Source organism: Tachyglossus aculeatus, chromosome 1 (genome assembly GCF_015852505.1).
Source record: "Tachyglossus aculeatus isolate mTacAcu1 chromosome 1, mTacAcu1.pri, whole genome shotgun sequence".
Lineage (NCBI taxonomy): Eukaryota > Metazoa > Chordata > Mammalia > Monotremata > Tachyglossidae > Tachyglossus > Tachyglossus aculeatus.
The window spans coordinates 142944378-142959827 of record NC_052066.1 but is presented as its reverse complement, the minus strand read 5'-3'; positions in this window follow the sequence as shown (position 1 = coordinate 142959827).

Genomic DNA, 15450 nt, shown 5'->3' with positions numbered 1-15450 from the left:
GGCATAATAATAATAACAATAATAATAATAATAATAATGATGGCATTTATTAAGCGCTGACTATGTGCAAAGCACTGTTCCAAGTGCTGGGGTAGATGCAAGGTTATCAGGTTGTCCCACGGGGGCTCACAGTCACTTCAATTCACTCACAGTACTTCACTTCTCTGGGCCTCAGTTCCCTCATCTGTCAAATGGGGATTAAGACTGTGAGCCCCCTATGGGACAACCTGATCACCTTGTAACCTCCCCAGTGCTTAGAACAGTGCTCGGCACTAATAAATGCCATTATTATTATTATTATTATTATTATTATTATTATTATTACAAACAAATCAGGTTGGACACAGTCCCTGTCCCACATTTACTCATTCATTCATTCAATCATCATCATCAATCGTATTTATTGAGCACTTACTGTGTGCAGAGCACTGTAGTAAGCGCTTGGGAAGTACAGCGTGGCTCAGTGGCAAGAGCCCAGGCTTTGGAGTCAGAGGTCACGGGTTCAAATCCCGGCTCTGCCAATTGTCAGCTGTGTGACTTTGGGCAAGTCGCTTCGCTTCTCTGGGCCTCAGTTCCCTCATCTGTAAAATGGGATGAAGACTGTGAGCCCCCCGTGGGACAATCTGATCACCTTGTAACCTCCCCAGCGCTTAGAACAGTGCTTGGCACATAGTAAGCGCTTAATAAATGCCATTATTATTATTATTACATGATGCTCACACTCTTAATCTCCGTTTGACAGTCTTCATCCCCATTTGACAGATTAGGGAACTGAGGCCCAGTGAAGTGACTTGCCCAAAGTCACACAGCTGACAATTGGCAAAGCTGGCATTTGAACCCATGACCTCTGACTCCAATGCCGGGGCTCTTTCCACTGAGCCACGCTGCTTCTCCTTAGACGAGACAAGATGGTATTTGTTAAGTGCTTATTATTCATTAAATCATATTTATTGAGCACTTACTGTGTGCAGAGCACTGTACTAAGCGCTTGGGAAGTACAAGTTGGCAACATATAGACACAGTCCCTACACAACAGTGTGCTCACAGTCTGGAAATGTACCAGGCACTGGGTTGGATACCAGCAAATCTGGTTGGACACAGTCCCTGTGGACAACCTGATCACCTTGCATCCCCCCAGCGCTCAGAACAGTGCTTCACACATAGTAAGCGCTTAACAAATGCCATCATTATTATGTCCTGGAACTCCTTCCTTCCTCAAATCCGACAGATGATTATTCTCCCCACTGTTCAAAGCCTTATCGAAGGCACATCTCCTCCAAGAGCCCTTCCCTGACTAAGCCCCTCCTTTCTTCTTCTCCCACTCAATCAGTCAATCAATCAGTCAATCAATCGTATTTATTGAGCGCTTACTGTGTGCAGAGCACTGTACTAAGCGCTTGGGAAGTCCAAGTTGGCAACATATAGAGACGGTCCCTACCCAACAGTGAGCTCACAGTCTAGAAGGGGGAACCCTTCTTGCTTCCTTTGTACTTTCCCCCTCCTGGCCCCTTTTTTTTTAATGACATTTATTAGGCACTTACTATGTGCAAAGCACTGTTCTAAGCACTGGGGTGGTTACAGGGAGATCAGGTTGTCCCACGGGGGGCTCACAGGCTTATTCCCCATTTTACAGGTGAGGGAACTGAGGCCCAGAGAAGTGAAGTGGCTTGCCCAAAGTCACACAGCTGACAATTGGCAGAGCTGGGATTTGAACCCATGACCCCTGACTCCAAAGTCCATGCTCTTTCCAATGAGCCGCACTACTTCTCTTCAGCAGTTATGTACACATCTGTAATTTATTTATATTAATGTCCATCTCCACCCCCCCTTTAGACTGTAAGCTTGTTATGGGCAGGGAATGTGTCTGTTTATTGTTGTACTTTTCCAAGCTCTTAGTACAGTGCTGTGCACGCAGTAAGCGCTCAATAAATATAATTAAATGAACGAATGGGGCTCACTGCCTTAATCCCCATTTTACCGATGAGGTAACTGAGACCCAGGGAAGTTAAATGACTTGCCCAAGGTTACACAGAAGGCATTTATTTATTTTACTTTTACATATCTGTTCTATTTATTTTATTTTGTTAATATGTTTTGTTTTGTTGTCTGTCTCCCCCTTCTAGACTGTGAGCCCACTGTTGGGTAGGGACCGTTTCTATACGTTGCCAATTGGACTTCCCAAGCGCTTAGTACAGTGCTCTGCACACAGTAAGCGCTCAATAAATATGATTGATTGATTGATAATAATAATAATGGCATTTATTAAGCGCTCACTATGTGCAAAGCACTGTTCTAAGTGCTGGGGAGGATACAAGGTGATCAGGTTGTCCCACGGGGGGCTCACAGTCTTAATCCCCATTTTACAGATGAGGTAACTGAGGCACAGAGAAGCAGCGTGGCTCGGTGGAAAGAGCACAGACTTTGGAGTCAGAAGTCATGGGTTCAAATCCCGGCTCCACCAACTGTCAGCTGTGTGACTTTGGGCAAGTCACTTAACTTCTCTGGGCCTCAGTTACCTCATCTGGAAAATGGGGATTAAAACTGTGAGCTCCCCGTGGCACAACCTGATCACCTTGTAACCTCTCCAGCGCTTAGAACAGTGCTTTACATCATCATCATCATCATCAATTGTATTTATTGAGCGCTTACTATGTGCAGAGCACTGTACTAAGCGCTTGGGAAGTACAAATTGGCAACATATAGAGACAGTCCCTGCACATTGTAAGCGCTTATTAAATGTCATTGTTATTATTATTATGATTATTAAGTGACTTGCCCAAAGTCACACAGCTGACAATTGGCATAGCTGGGACATGAACACCTGACCTCTGACTCCAAAACCCGGGCTTTTTCCACTGAGCCACGCGGCTTCTCTGGTGGCGGGGGAGCTGGGATGAGGTTAGATTAGCTGGGATTAGAACCCAGGTCCTCCTGACTCCCGGGAATGTGCTCTTTCCATCAGGCCACACTGCTTCTGGAGAGTTCTGGAGCGGCCTGAGATTCAGCCCCTGGCTGCAGGGATTTTTTTTAGGCGGGTTGTCCGGCTCTGTGGCCTCAGGATGGCTGGCCTGTCAGCCTAGCTGGACTGATCCAGAAGCTGCTACTTCCCTCCCTCCACCCCCTTCCTTCCCCAGGTGGTTGTCGCTATCCCAAATTTGGGGCTGCCGGGGCCTGAAGAGAAGGCCCCACCCCTGGCCAGGATCAATCCATCAATCGATCCGCTGTATTAATCAATCAATCAATCGTACCAGCCCCGAGCGGAGCAAATTTTGCCCTTGTCCAGTTTGAGCTGCAAAACTATAAGCGTTGCTTGACTACATTTCGTTTTCACCCTTCAGCCAGCTCTTAGAACAGTGCTCTGCATTCATTCATTCATTCAATCGTATTTATTGAGCGCTTACTGTGTGCAGAGCACTGGACTAAGCGCTTGGGAAGTCCAAGTCGGCAACATATAGAGACGGTCCCTACCCAACAGCGGGCTCACAGTCTAGAAGGGGGAGACATACATGCAAACATACTTTCACCCACTTCACTCCAAGGGTCCAATACCAGATGCTTTCCTTTGCTTACTTGTCACCTCGCAATTCAAAACCTCCTATCTAATAATAATAATAATAATAATTGGAATGTATTAAGCACTTACTATATGCAAAGCACTGTTCTAAGCACTGGGGAGGTTACAAGGTGATCAGGTTGTCCCACGGGGGGCTCACAGTCTTCATCCCCATTTTCCAGATGCACATAGTAAGCGCTTAACAAATGCCATTATTATTATTATTTATTGAGCGCTTACTGTGTGCAGAGCACTAGTACTAAGCGCTTGGGAAGTCCAAGTTGGCAACATAGAGAGATGGTCCCCTACCCAACAGTGGACTCGCAGTCTAGAAGGGGGAGACAGAGAACAAAACCAAACATATTAACAAAATAAAATAAATAGAATAGATAGGTACAAGCAAAATAAATAAATAAATAGACTAATAAATATGTACAAACACATATGCATATATACAGTACATAATCAAGCACGTACTCGATGCAGAGTGCACAGGAGAGTAATAATTGCTGTGGTAGTGCGTTCCACGTGCTGTACTAAGCGCTGGGGTGGATAGAGGCAGTGTGGCTCAGTGGGAAGAGCACGGGCTTTGGAGTCAGAGGTCATGGGTTCGAATCTCAGCTCTGCCAATTGTCAGCTGTGTGACTTTGGGCAAGTCACTTAACTATTCTATTTATTTTGTTAATGATGTGCATCTAGCTTTATTTCTATTTGTTCTGACGACTTTACGCCTGTCCACATAATAATAATAATAATAATAATAATATAATAATGGCATTTATTAAGCACTTACTATGTGCAAAGCACTGTTCTAAGTGCTGGGGAGGTTACAAGGTGATCAGGTTGTCCCACGGGGGGCTCACAGTCTTCATCCCCATTTTCCAGATGAGGTAACTGAGGCACAGTTGTGACATGTTTTGTTTTGTTGTCTGTCTCCCCCTTCTAGACTGTGAGCCCCTTGTTGGGTAGGGGCCATCTCTATATGTTGCCAACTTGTATTCCCAAGTGCTTAGTACAGTGCTCTGCACACAGTAAGCACTCAATAAATATGATTGAATGAATGAACTTAACTTCTCTGGGCCTCAGTTCCCTCATCTGTCAAATGGGAATTAAGACTGTGAGCCCCCTGTGGGATAACCTGATCACCTTGTAACCTCCTCAGCACTTAGAACGGTGCTTGGCACTAATAAATGCCATTATTATTATTATTATTATTATAAACAAATCAGGTTAGACACAGTCCCTGTCCCACATGGTGCTCACACTCTTAATCTCCATTTTACGGATGAGGGAACTGAGGCCCAGAGAAGTGAAGTGACTTGCTCAAGGTCACCCAGCAGACAAGTGGCAGAGCCAGGATTAGAACCTAACACCTTTTGAATCTCAGGCCCAGGCTCTATCCACTACGTCATGCTGCTTCTCTACAACATAACACAGCCGGAAGACATATTCCCTGCCCACAACGAGCTTACGGTCTAGAGGGGAAGACAGACACGAATAGAAATAAATAAATCGGGCATACGGTCATAAGCGCCGTGGGGCTGAGGAAGGGGTGAATAGAGGGAGCAAATCAGGGGGATGCAGAAGGGAGTGGGAGAAGAAGAAATGAGGGTTTAGTCAGGGAAGGCCTCTTGGAGGAGATGGGCCTTCAGTAAAGCTTTGAAGAGGGCAAGAGTCATAGTGGGATATGAAGAGAGAAACTGTTCCAGGACGGAGGCGGCTCGGGAAACCATCGGCACTACGAGAATGAGGCTTGTCTCAGCAAGGGAACCACTGCTTTGGGTCTCAGATGCTGGAATCAGAAAGTCTTCACAAGCAATGCTGTAGAACATTTTATTTTGTCTCGAAACTGCAAGTGGCCATTAGGCAGGGAACATGTGTACCATCTCTCTCCCAAGCGCTTAGAGCAGTGCTCTGAACATAGTAAATACTCAATATATACCACTGATTGACTGATTGATTGATTCCCAAATGTGCTGCATCTTGAAACAAGACTGACATCTGTGGGCTGTTATTTATTCTCTTATTACATCTCCTGCATGGAAGGGGAAGAATCAATCAGTCAATTATATTTATTGAGCGCTTACTGTTTGCAGAGCACTGTACTAAGCGCTTTGGAAGTACAAGTTGGCAACATATAGAGACAGTCCCTACCCAACAGTGGGCTCACAGTCTAAAAGAATTCATCTTTGTTCTTCCTGCTGTGCTCGGAAATAATGTCTGCTTGTTATACACACACACACACTCTCTCTCTCTCTCTCTTTCCCCCGCTCCCTCTGGATGGCTTTCCTTTTTATTTTTTGAATACCACTTAAGAGCTTACTGTGTGTCAGACCCTGCTCTAAAGCACTATGATAAATACACATCAATTGCGTTGGACGCAATCCTTGCCTCACAAGGGGCTCACAGTCTAAGTAGGAGGGAGGACAGGAGGACTGAGCCACAGAAAAGTTAAGTGACCTGCACAAGGTCACACAGCAAACAGCTGGCAGAGCAGGGATTAGAACCCAGGTCCTCCGACTCCCAAGCCCAGGCTCTTTCCACTAGGCTGTTTCGCTTCTTTTGTACCCATTTAATCAATCAATCAATTGTATTTATTGAGCGCTTACTGTGTGCAGAGCACTGTACTAAGCGCTTGGGAAGTACAAGCTAGCAACATATAGAGACAGTCCCTACCCAACAGTGGGCTCACAGTCTAGAAGGGGGAGACAGAGAACAAAACCAAACATACTAACAAAATAAAATAAATAGAATAGATAGGTACAAGTAAAATAAATAAATAAATAGAGTAATAAATATGTACAAACATATATTTATTGCAAATAAATTTTTGCAAATATTTAAGTGCTTAGCACAGCACTTCCTACTGTTCTGGGCAGGGAAAGTGTCCACCACCTCTGTCATATTGTACTCTCCCAAGTGCTTAGTACAGTGCTCTGCACACAGTAAGAGCCCAATAAATACCACTGATAGATTCATACTCAGTTGGTGCCTAATAAATAGTACTGATGAAATCAAAGTTCCTTGTTTGAGTGACTACAGGACAGGATATTTGCTATAATTTTCAGTTCAGCCTCTGTGTATTAGGAATTTTTTTACCAAGGAATGATGACAAATGCTTCCAAGATGGGATAAATAATATTTGGAAGCCAGGTAGAGGGTTTACACTGGGGCCTGTTTTTTGGTTTTGTTTTTTGGTTTTTGTTATTTTAAATGGTATTTGTTAAGCGCTAACTATTTTCCAGGCCTGGGGTAGATAGAAGCTAATCAGGTTGGCTAAGCGTGTTACTGGGACGGAACAAGTCTGCTAATTCTGTTGTGTTGTACTCTTCCAAGCACTTAGTACAGTGCTCTGCACATAGCAAGCGCTGAATAATAATGATGGCATTCATTAAGCTCTTACTATATGCCAAGCACTGTTCTAAGCACTGGGGGAGATACAAGGTAATCAGGATGTCTCATATGGGGCTCACAGTCTTCATCCCCATTTTACAGATGAGGGAACTGAGGCACAGAGAAGTTAAGTGACTTGTCCAAAGTCACACACCTGACAAACGGCTGATCTGGGATTTGAACCCATAACCTTTGACTCCCAAGCCCATGCTCTTCATCATCATCATCATCAATCGTATTTATTGAGCGCTTACTGTGTGCAGAGCACTGTACTAAGTGCTTGGGAAGTACAAGTTGGCAACAGATAGAGACAGTCCCTACCCAACAGTGCTCTTTCCACTGAGCCACACTGCTTCTCTGAATTAATTCCACTGATTGACTGACATTGTCTTTATCCCACATGGAGCTCCCAGGCTTAATCCCCATTTTACAGATGAGGGAACTGAGATGCAGAGAAGTGGAGTGACTTGCCCAAGGCCACACGGCAGGCTTCCCTGCTACCTGTGGGCAACGGCTTCTCTTCGCACGGCCGAATTCCAGGGTAATTCCTGGAAGACGGCAGCCTGGCACAAAAAAGGCCAGGTGAAAGCAGTCTAACCGTAGCTCAAAGGTGCTAATAAGAAAACCAGTATTCTTTTTCTTCCTACCGGAAAGGGGAAATTAGTTGTACATTAACGTGCTATGAATCAATGCCTTTCTTTCTTTTTTATGGTATTTGTTAAGCACTTACTACGGGTCAAGCACCGTACGTTATGATAATTACTACCATGCACCTCTGCATCAAATAAAAATTTCTCACCATTGACTTTAAAGCAGTCCACCACCTTGCCCCCTCCTACCTCACCTGGCTACTCTCCTTCTAGGACCCAGCCCACACATTTTAATCCTCTAGTGCCGCTAACCTTCTCACTGGGCCTCGATTACACCTATCTTGCCACCGACCCCTCACTCACATCCTTCCTCCGGCCTGGAATGCCCTCCCTCTTCATATTCAACGGACAGTTACTCTCCCTCGCTTCCCCTCACTCACAACTTGCCTCTGGCCTGGAACTCCCTGCCTCCCTCCTCAAATCTGATAATTATTCTTCCCCCCTTCAAAGCCTTATTGAAGGCCCGTCTCCTCCAAGAGGCCCTCCCAGACTAAGCCCCCCTTTCCTCTTCTCCCACTCCCTTCCCACTCCAGTCTCTTCGGGGGCGTGGGTTTGAATCCCACCGCTGCCAGATTGGTTTCCTTTTAGACTGTGAGCCCACTGTTGGGTAGGGACCGTCTCTATATGTTGCCAACTTGTACTTCCCAAGCGCTTAGTACAGTGCTCTGCACACAGTAAGCGCTCAATAAATACGATTGATGATGATGATGACTCCCTTCTGCGTCACCCTTACTCCTTCTGTTCTCCCCCACTCCCAGCCCCACAGCACTTTTTCATTCACTCATTCAGTCGTATTTATTGAGCACTTACTGTGTGCAGAGCACTGTACTAAACACTTGGAAAGTGCAATTCACGTGTTCATATCTGTAATTTATTTATTTAATGATGGCATTTATTAAGCGCTTACTATGTGCAAAGCACTGTTCTAAGCGCTGGCACTGTTCTAAGCGCTGGCACTGTTTGTATTGATGTCTGTCTCGCCTCATGTAATAATAATAATAATAATAATAATAGCATTTATTAAGCGCTTACTGTGTGCAACGCATTCATTAAGAAGCAGCGTGGCTCAGTGGAAACAGCCCGGGCTTTGGAGTCAGAGGTCATGGGTTCAAATCCCGGCTCCGCCAACTGTCAGCTGTGTAACTCTGGGCAAGTCACTTAACTTCTCTGGGCCTCAGTTACCTCATCTGTTAAATGGGGATGAAGACTGTGAGCCCTCCATGGGACAACCTGATCACCTTGTAACTTCCCCAGCGCTTAGAATAGTGCTTTGCACATAGTAAGTGCTCAACAAATACCATCATTATTATTATTATTATTCATTCATTCATTCAATCATATTTATTGAGCACTTACTGTGTGCAGAGCACTGTACTAAGCACTTGGGAAGTACAAGTTGGCCACATATAGAGACAGTCCCTACAAAGCACTGTTCTAAACGCTGGAGAGGTTACAAGGTGACCAGGTTGTCCCACGGGGGGCTCACCGTCTTCATCCCCATTTTCCAGATGAGAGAACGGAGGCCCAGAGAAGTGAAATGACTTGCCCAAAGGCACACAGCTGACAACTGGCAGAGCCTGGATTTGAACCCATGACCTTGGACTCCAAAGCCCGTGCTCTTTCCACTGAGCCACACTGCTTCTCTGCAAGACTGTAGACTGTAAGCTCGTTGTGGGCAGGGAATGTGTCTGTTTATTGTTGCATTGTACTCTCCCAAGGGCTTAGCCCAGTGCTCTGCGCACAGTAAGTGCTCAATAAATATGATTGAATGAATGAATGAATGAAGATTGGACACAGTCCCTGCTCCATCTGATGCTCCCAGCCAAGTAGGAGGGAGAACAGATATTGAATCCCCATTTTATAGTTGGGGAAACTCAGTCGGAAGGTCATGGGTTCTAATCCCAGCTCCACTGCTTGTCTTCTGTGTGACCTTGGGTAAGTCACTTCACTTCTCTGTGTCTAGGTTACTTCATCTGTAAAATGGGGATTGAGACTGTGAGCCCCTTGAGGGATGGGGACTGTGTCCAACTATTAATAATAATAATGGCATTTATTAAGTGCTTACTATGTGCAAAGCACTGTTCTAAGCACTGGGGAGGTTACAAGGTGATCAGGTTGTCCCACAGGGGGCTCACAGTCTTAATCCCCATTTTACAGATGAGGTAACTGAGGCCCAGAGAAGTGAAGTGAGTTGCCCAAAGTGACCCAGCTGACAATTGGCGGAGCGGAATTTGAACCCATGACCTCTGACTCCAAAGCCCTGGCTCTTTCCACTGAGCCACGCAACTAGATTTGCTTGTATCATACCCCAGCACTTAGTACAGTGCGTGGCAGATAGTAAGCACTTAACAAATACCATAATTATCATTATTAATATATATATATATATACACATACGCATGCATGTACACATATGTATGTATACACACTGTATGTAAATATACTGAATACACACATATATGTACATATATGCACATATGTATGTGTGCATTTATATATTCATTCATTCATTCAGTCGTATTTATTGAGCGCTTACTGTGTGCAGAGCACTGTACTAATATATGTATACACAGTAAATATAGATATAAATAAGCTAGCAGCTCCAAATCCTTCACTACTAATAAGGGATTTTGAAACTCATCACAAGGGTGCAGGGAAACCTCTGATTACTCCACAGGCCAAATTGCAGAGGCAATCCACGTCATTTTATTTTTTATGGTATTTGTTAAGCAGTTACTATGTGCCCCACCCGGTACCAAGTCCTGGGATAGATTCAGGTTGGACACAGTCCAACTGTGTCCAACGTCCCACATGGGGCTCACGTTCTTAATCTCCTTTTTACATATCAGGTAACCGAGGTCCAGAGAAGTTAGGTGACTTGCCCAGGGTCACACAGCAGGCAAGCGGCAGAACTTAGGTCCTTCTGACTCCCAGGACTGTGCTTTATCAGCTAAGCAACCTGCTTTGCTACAGTGCCTGGCACATAGTATGCGCTTAACAAATAAAATAATTATTATTAATCCATTCAGCCATCAATCCAGCCTAGGTGTTACTCTAGTACTGTACCTACTTCCTGATCGAGTCCTGCTCTTTCTCTTGCTCCCACTCCCCGAAAATTGGGGAGAGGCTGCAGAATACTACCGGGATTGGACAGAGAGGAGCGAGTGAAGATACTAGACTTGTATTTGAGCTTGCTTGGAACGTGCATTTTTTCCTCGAGCTCTGTAATGCGGAATGCAAGTCTCAGAATTCCAGAGGATCTTACATTTTCTCCCCACCCCCATTCCAATTTCCTGGAGGCCAGCAGCCCTTGACTGTCTTTCTGTAGGAAGTGGAAAAGAAAGAGGAAAAGCAACGTGGCCTAGTGGATAGAGCACGGGCTTGGGAATCAGAAAGACCCAGGTTTTAATCCCGGCTCTGCCGCTGGTCTGCTGTGTGACCTTGGGCCAGTTACTTCACTTCTCTGGGCCTCAGTCGCCTCATCTGTACAATGAAAGACTGTGAGCCCTCCGTGGGACAGGGACTGTATCCAACCTGATTAGCTTGTATCTACCCCAGCGGTTATTACAGTGCCTGGGACGTAATAAGCACTTAACATATACCATATGTTAATATATATCATAGTTGACGAATGCCATAAAAAAAGAAAAAGGCAAAATTAAAATGAAAGCCAACAAAAAACCAGAAACCCAGATCCTGAACAAGAGATGTAGTTAGCATAGTCTACCTGGTTAAGACTCCCTTCCAAGTGACTCAAATCACTTTAAAGTTTACTTCCCCTAGGGCAGAATCAATCCCCCATGTCTTATTTCCTTTCTCCAGAGCCTTATTTCTGACAGGAAGTATATTGCACTTGTAGGTATTTCTACATATTTATTACTCTATTTTATTTGTACATATTTACTATATTTATTTTATTAATGATGTGTGTATAGCTATAGCTCTATTTATCCTGGTGGTATTGACACCAGTCTACTTGTTTGGTTTTGTTGTCTGTCTCCCCCTTCTAGACTGTGAGCCCATTTATTCATTCATTCATTCAATCGTACTTATTGAGTGCTTACTATGTGCAGAGCACTGTACTAAGCGCTTGGGAAGTACAAGTTGGCAACATATAGAGACAGCCCCTACTGAACAGCGGGTTGGGTAGGGGCCGTCACTATATGTTGCTGATTTGTAACAATCACAATAATAATAATAATGGCATTTATTAAGCACTTACTATGTGCAGAGCACTGTTCTAAGCCCTGGGGAGGTTACAAGGTGATCAGGTTGTCCCACGGGGGGCTCACAGTCTTAATCCCCATTTGACAGATGAGGTAACTGAGGCACAGAGAAGTTAAGTGACTTGCCCAAAGTCACACAGCTGACAAGTGGCAGAGCCTGGATTTGAACCCATGACTTCTGACTCCAAAACCCGTGCTGTTTCCACTGAGCCATGCTGCTTCTCTAAAAAATGATGGTATTTGTTAAGCGCTTACTATGTGCAAAGCACTGTTCTAAGCGATGGGGGGGATACAAGGTGATCAGGTTGTCCCACATGGGGCTCACAGTCTTAATCCCCATTTTACAGATAAAGTAACTGAGGCACAGAGAAGTTAAGTGGCCCACACAGCAGACAAGTGGCTGATGTGGGATTCGAACCCATGACCTCTGACTCCCAAGCCCGTGCTCTTTCCACTGAGCCATGCTGCTTCTTCCCAAGCACTTAGTCCAGTGCTCTGCACACAGTAAGCGCTCAATAAATACGATTGCATGAATGAATGAAAAGTAAGGCGCGACTCCTCTCTCCCTGCCTCCCTGCAGATCCAACTGATTAATCATATTTATTGAGCACTCGTGTTCAGAGCACTGTACTAAGCAGTTGGGAGAATACAATATAGTAATATAACGGATACATTCCTGGCCCACAATGAACATACAGTCTAGAGGGGAGACCCACATGAATACAAATGAATAGTAAACAGGCATCAATGGAAATAAATAAAATTATAAATATATTCATATATACTGGGCAGGGAGGCAGGAGAGTAAGGGGAGCGGGAGAAGCAGCGTTGCTCAATGTATATATGTATATACTTCCCAGACTGAGCCCCCTCCTTCCTCTCCCCCTCCCCACAGCACCTGTATATATGTATATATGTTTGTACATATTTATTACTCTACTTATTTATTTTACTTGTACATATTTATTCTATTTATTTTATTTTGTTAATATGTTTTGTTTTGTTGTCTGTCTCCCCCTTCTAGACTGCGAGCCCGCTGTTGGGTAGGAGCCATCTCTATATGTTGCCGACTTGTACTTCCCAAGCGCTTAGTACATTGCTCTGCATACAGTAAGTGCTCAATAAATACGATTGAATGAATGAATGAAATGAATAAATCACGGGTATGTATATAAGTGCTGTGAGAAATGCGAGACTGCAGAGAGGGAGGGCGATCAGGGCTATAGTTGTGGATTTGGGAATCATCCTGGGAGTGGGGATGAATATAGGGAGTAAGTCAGGGTGATGCAGAAGGGAGAGGGAGAAGAGGAAAGGAGGGCTGAGTCAGGGAAGGCCCCTTGGAGGAGGCGTGCCTTTAATAAGGCTTTGAAAGCAGGGGAAGAGTATTTATCTGTCGGCTGTGGAGAGGGAGGGCCGTTTCAGGCCAGAGGCAGGACGGTGGTGGAGAGATAGACGAGTTAGAGGTACAGTGAGTGGGTTAGGATTAGAGGAGCTAAGTGTGCGGGATGGGTTGTAGCAAGAGAGTAGTGAGATGAGGTAGGAGGGTGCCAACTGATTGAATGATTTAAAGCCGATGATGAGTTTCTGTCTGATGCGAGGGTGAGTGGGCAACCACCGGAGGTTCTTGAGCAGTGGATAAAGATGGACTGAACTCTTTTGTAGAAGTATGGACTGGAGTGGGGAGAGACAGGAGGCTGGGAGGTCAGCAAGGAGGCTGATACAGTAATCAAGGCAGGATAGAGTAAGTGCTTGGATTAATGTGGTAGCAGTTTGGATGGAGAGAAGAGGGCAGATTTTAGCCATGTTGTGCAGATTGAACCGAAAGGATTTAGTGATAGATTGAATATGTGGGTTGAATGAGAGAGAGGAGTCAAGGATGAGGCCGAGATTACTGGCTTGTGAGACAGGAAGGATAGTGGTGCGGTCTTCAGTGATGGAGAAATCAGGGGAAGGACAGAGTTTGGGTGGGAAGATAAGGAGTTCTGCTTTGTACATGTTAAATTTGAGGTGGCATCAGGAAATACAAGTAGAGCTGTCCTGAAGGCAGCAGGAAATGCGAGGCTGCAGAGAGGGAGAGCGATCAGGGCTAGAGTTGTAGATTAGGTAATCATCCTCATAGAGGTGGTCTAGTCGAAGCTACGGGAGCGAATGAGTGGGTGTAGATGGAGAATAGAAGGGGACCCAGAATTGAACCTTGAGGGACCCCCACAGATGGGGGTGGGAGGCAAAAGAGTATCCCGTGAAAGAATCTGAGAAGGAGAGTCCAGGGAGATAGGAGGCGAACCAGGAGTAGACAGTGTTAGTGAAGCCAAGGTTCGATAATGTCTGCAGGAGGACGGAATGGTCGACAATGTCGAAGGCAGCTGAAAGCCAGGCTTACGAGGCTGCAGTTCTCTAGGGGAATTCAGGCACCGTTCCCAGTTTGGGGTTCCCCATGGGAATCATAGCTGTTCAGGCTTAACAACCTGTAATTACATTAACAAGGTCCCAGTGTGAGCCAAGAGACGTTTCTCTCCACCAAACGTGTAGACCTAAAATCAGGCCAGCCGTCCCCTCCTATTTCTGGAGCTTCTTTTAAAAGCCAAAGGAGAGGTCAATAGCTGAATTTTCTAACTTCCAACAGGCTTGACTAGGCCTTGGGGCATTGTTATAGCAGCTTTAGTGAAGAAAAATGCACGTCCAAATGACTGTCTGCATCACTACTTATTTACTGATTCAAAACTACAACCGACGGCATAAGACAAGACCGGAAGCTACAGTTTAGACTCTTGATTGTTTGCTCCTTGTGGGCAGGGAGTGTGCCTACCAACCATATTATATTGTAGTCTCCCAAGCACTTCTAGACTGTGAGCCCGTTGTTGGGTAGGGACTGTCTCTATATGTTGCCAACTTGTACTTCCCAGTGCTTAGTATAGTATTCTGCACACAGCAAGCGCTCAAAAATACGATTGAATGAATGAATGAATAGTATAGTGCTCTGTACACAGTAAGTGTTCAATAAATACCACTGATTGAATCCTTGTTATGGACAGGGACTGGGTCTACTGACTGTGTTATATTGTACTCTCCCAAGGGTTTAGTTCAGTAAGTGCTCAATAAATACAATTGAATGAATGAATGCTCTGCATACAGTAAGCTCTTAATAAATACAATTGATTGATTCATTGATTACTGAAGCTCTGCTTGTTCCCTCAAGCCCCAGCCAGGACAAGGAGACAAAAAACTCTACTTTGGGAGGTTGGACTATGAAATGCATAGATGCACCCTGTTTGGGTTGAGTTTTTTTGTCTTTTTTCTTAGCTCACCATAGTTTCCTCCCCTTTTTTTCCGGGGCCATTTTGAAGAATGTGTATCCAATCCTACTTCCCAGGTTCACCAGGTTTTGCTGAGAGAGTGATCCTTTGCCTTATTGAAGGCCCATCTCCTCCAAGAGGCCTTCCCTGACTATGCCTGCGTTTCCTCTTTTCCCACTCCCTCCTACGTCACCCTGGCTCGCTCCCTTTATTTTACACCTCTATCCAACCCCACAGCACTTATGTAAATATCTGTTATTTACTTATTTATATTAATGTCTGTCTCCCCCTCTAGACTGTCAGCTCGTTGTGAGCAGGGAATGAGTCTGTTGTAT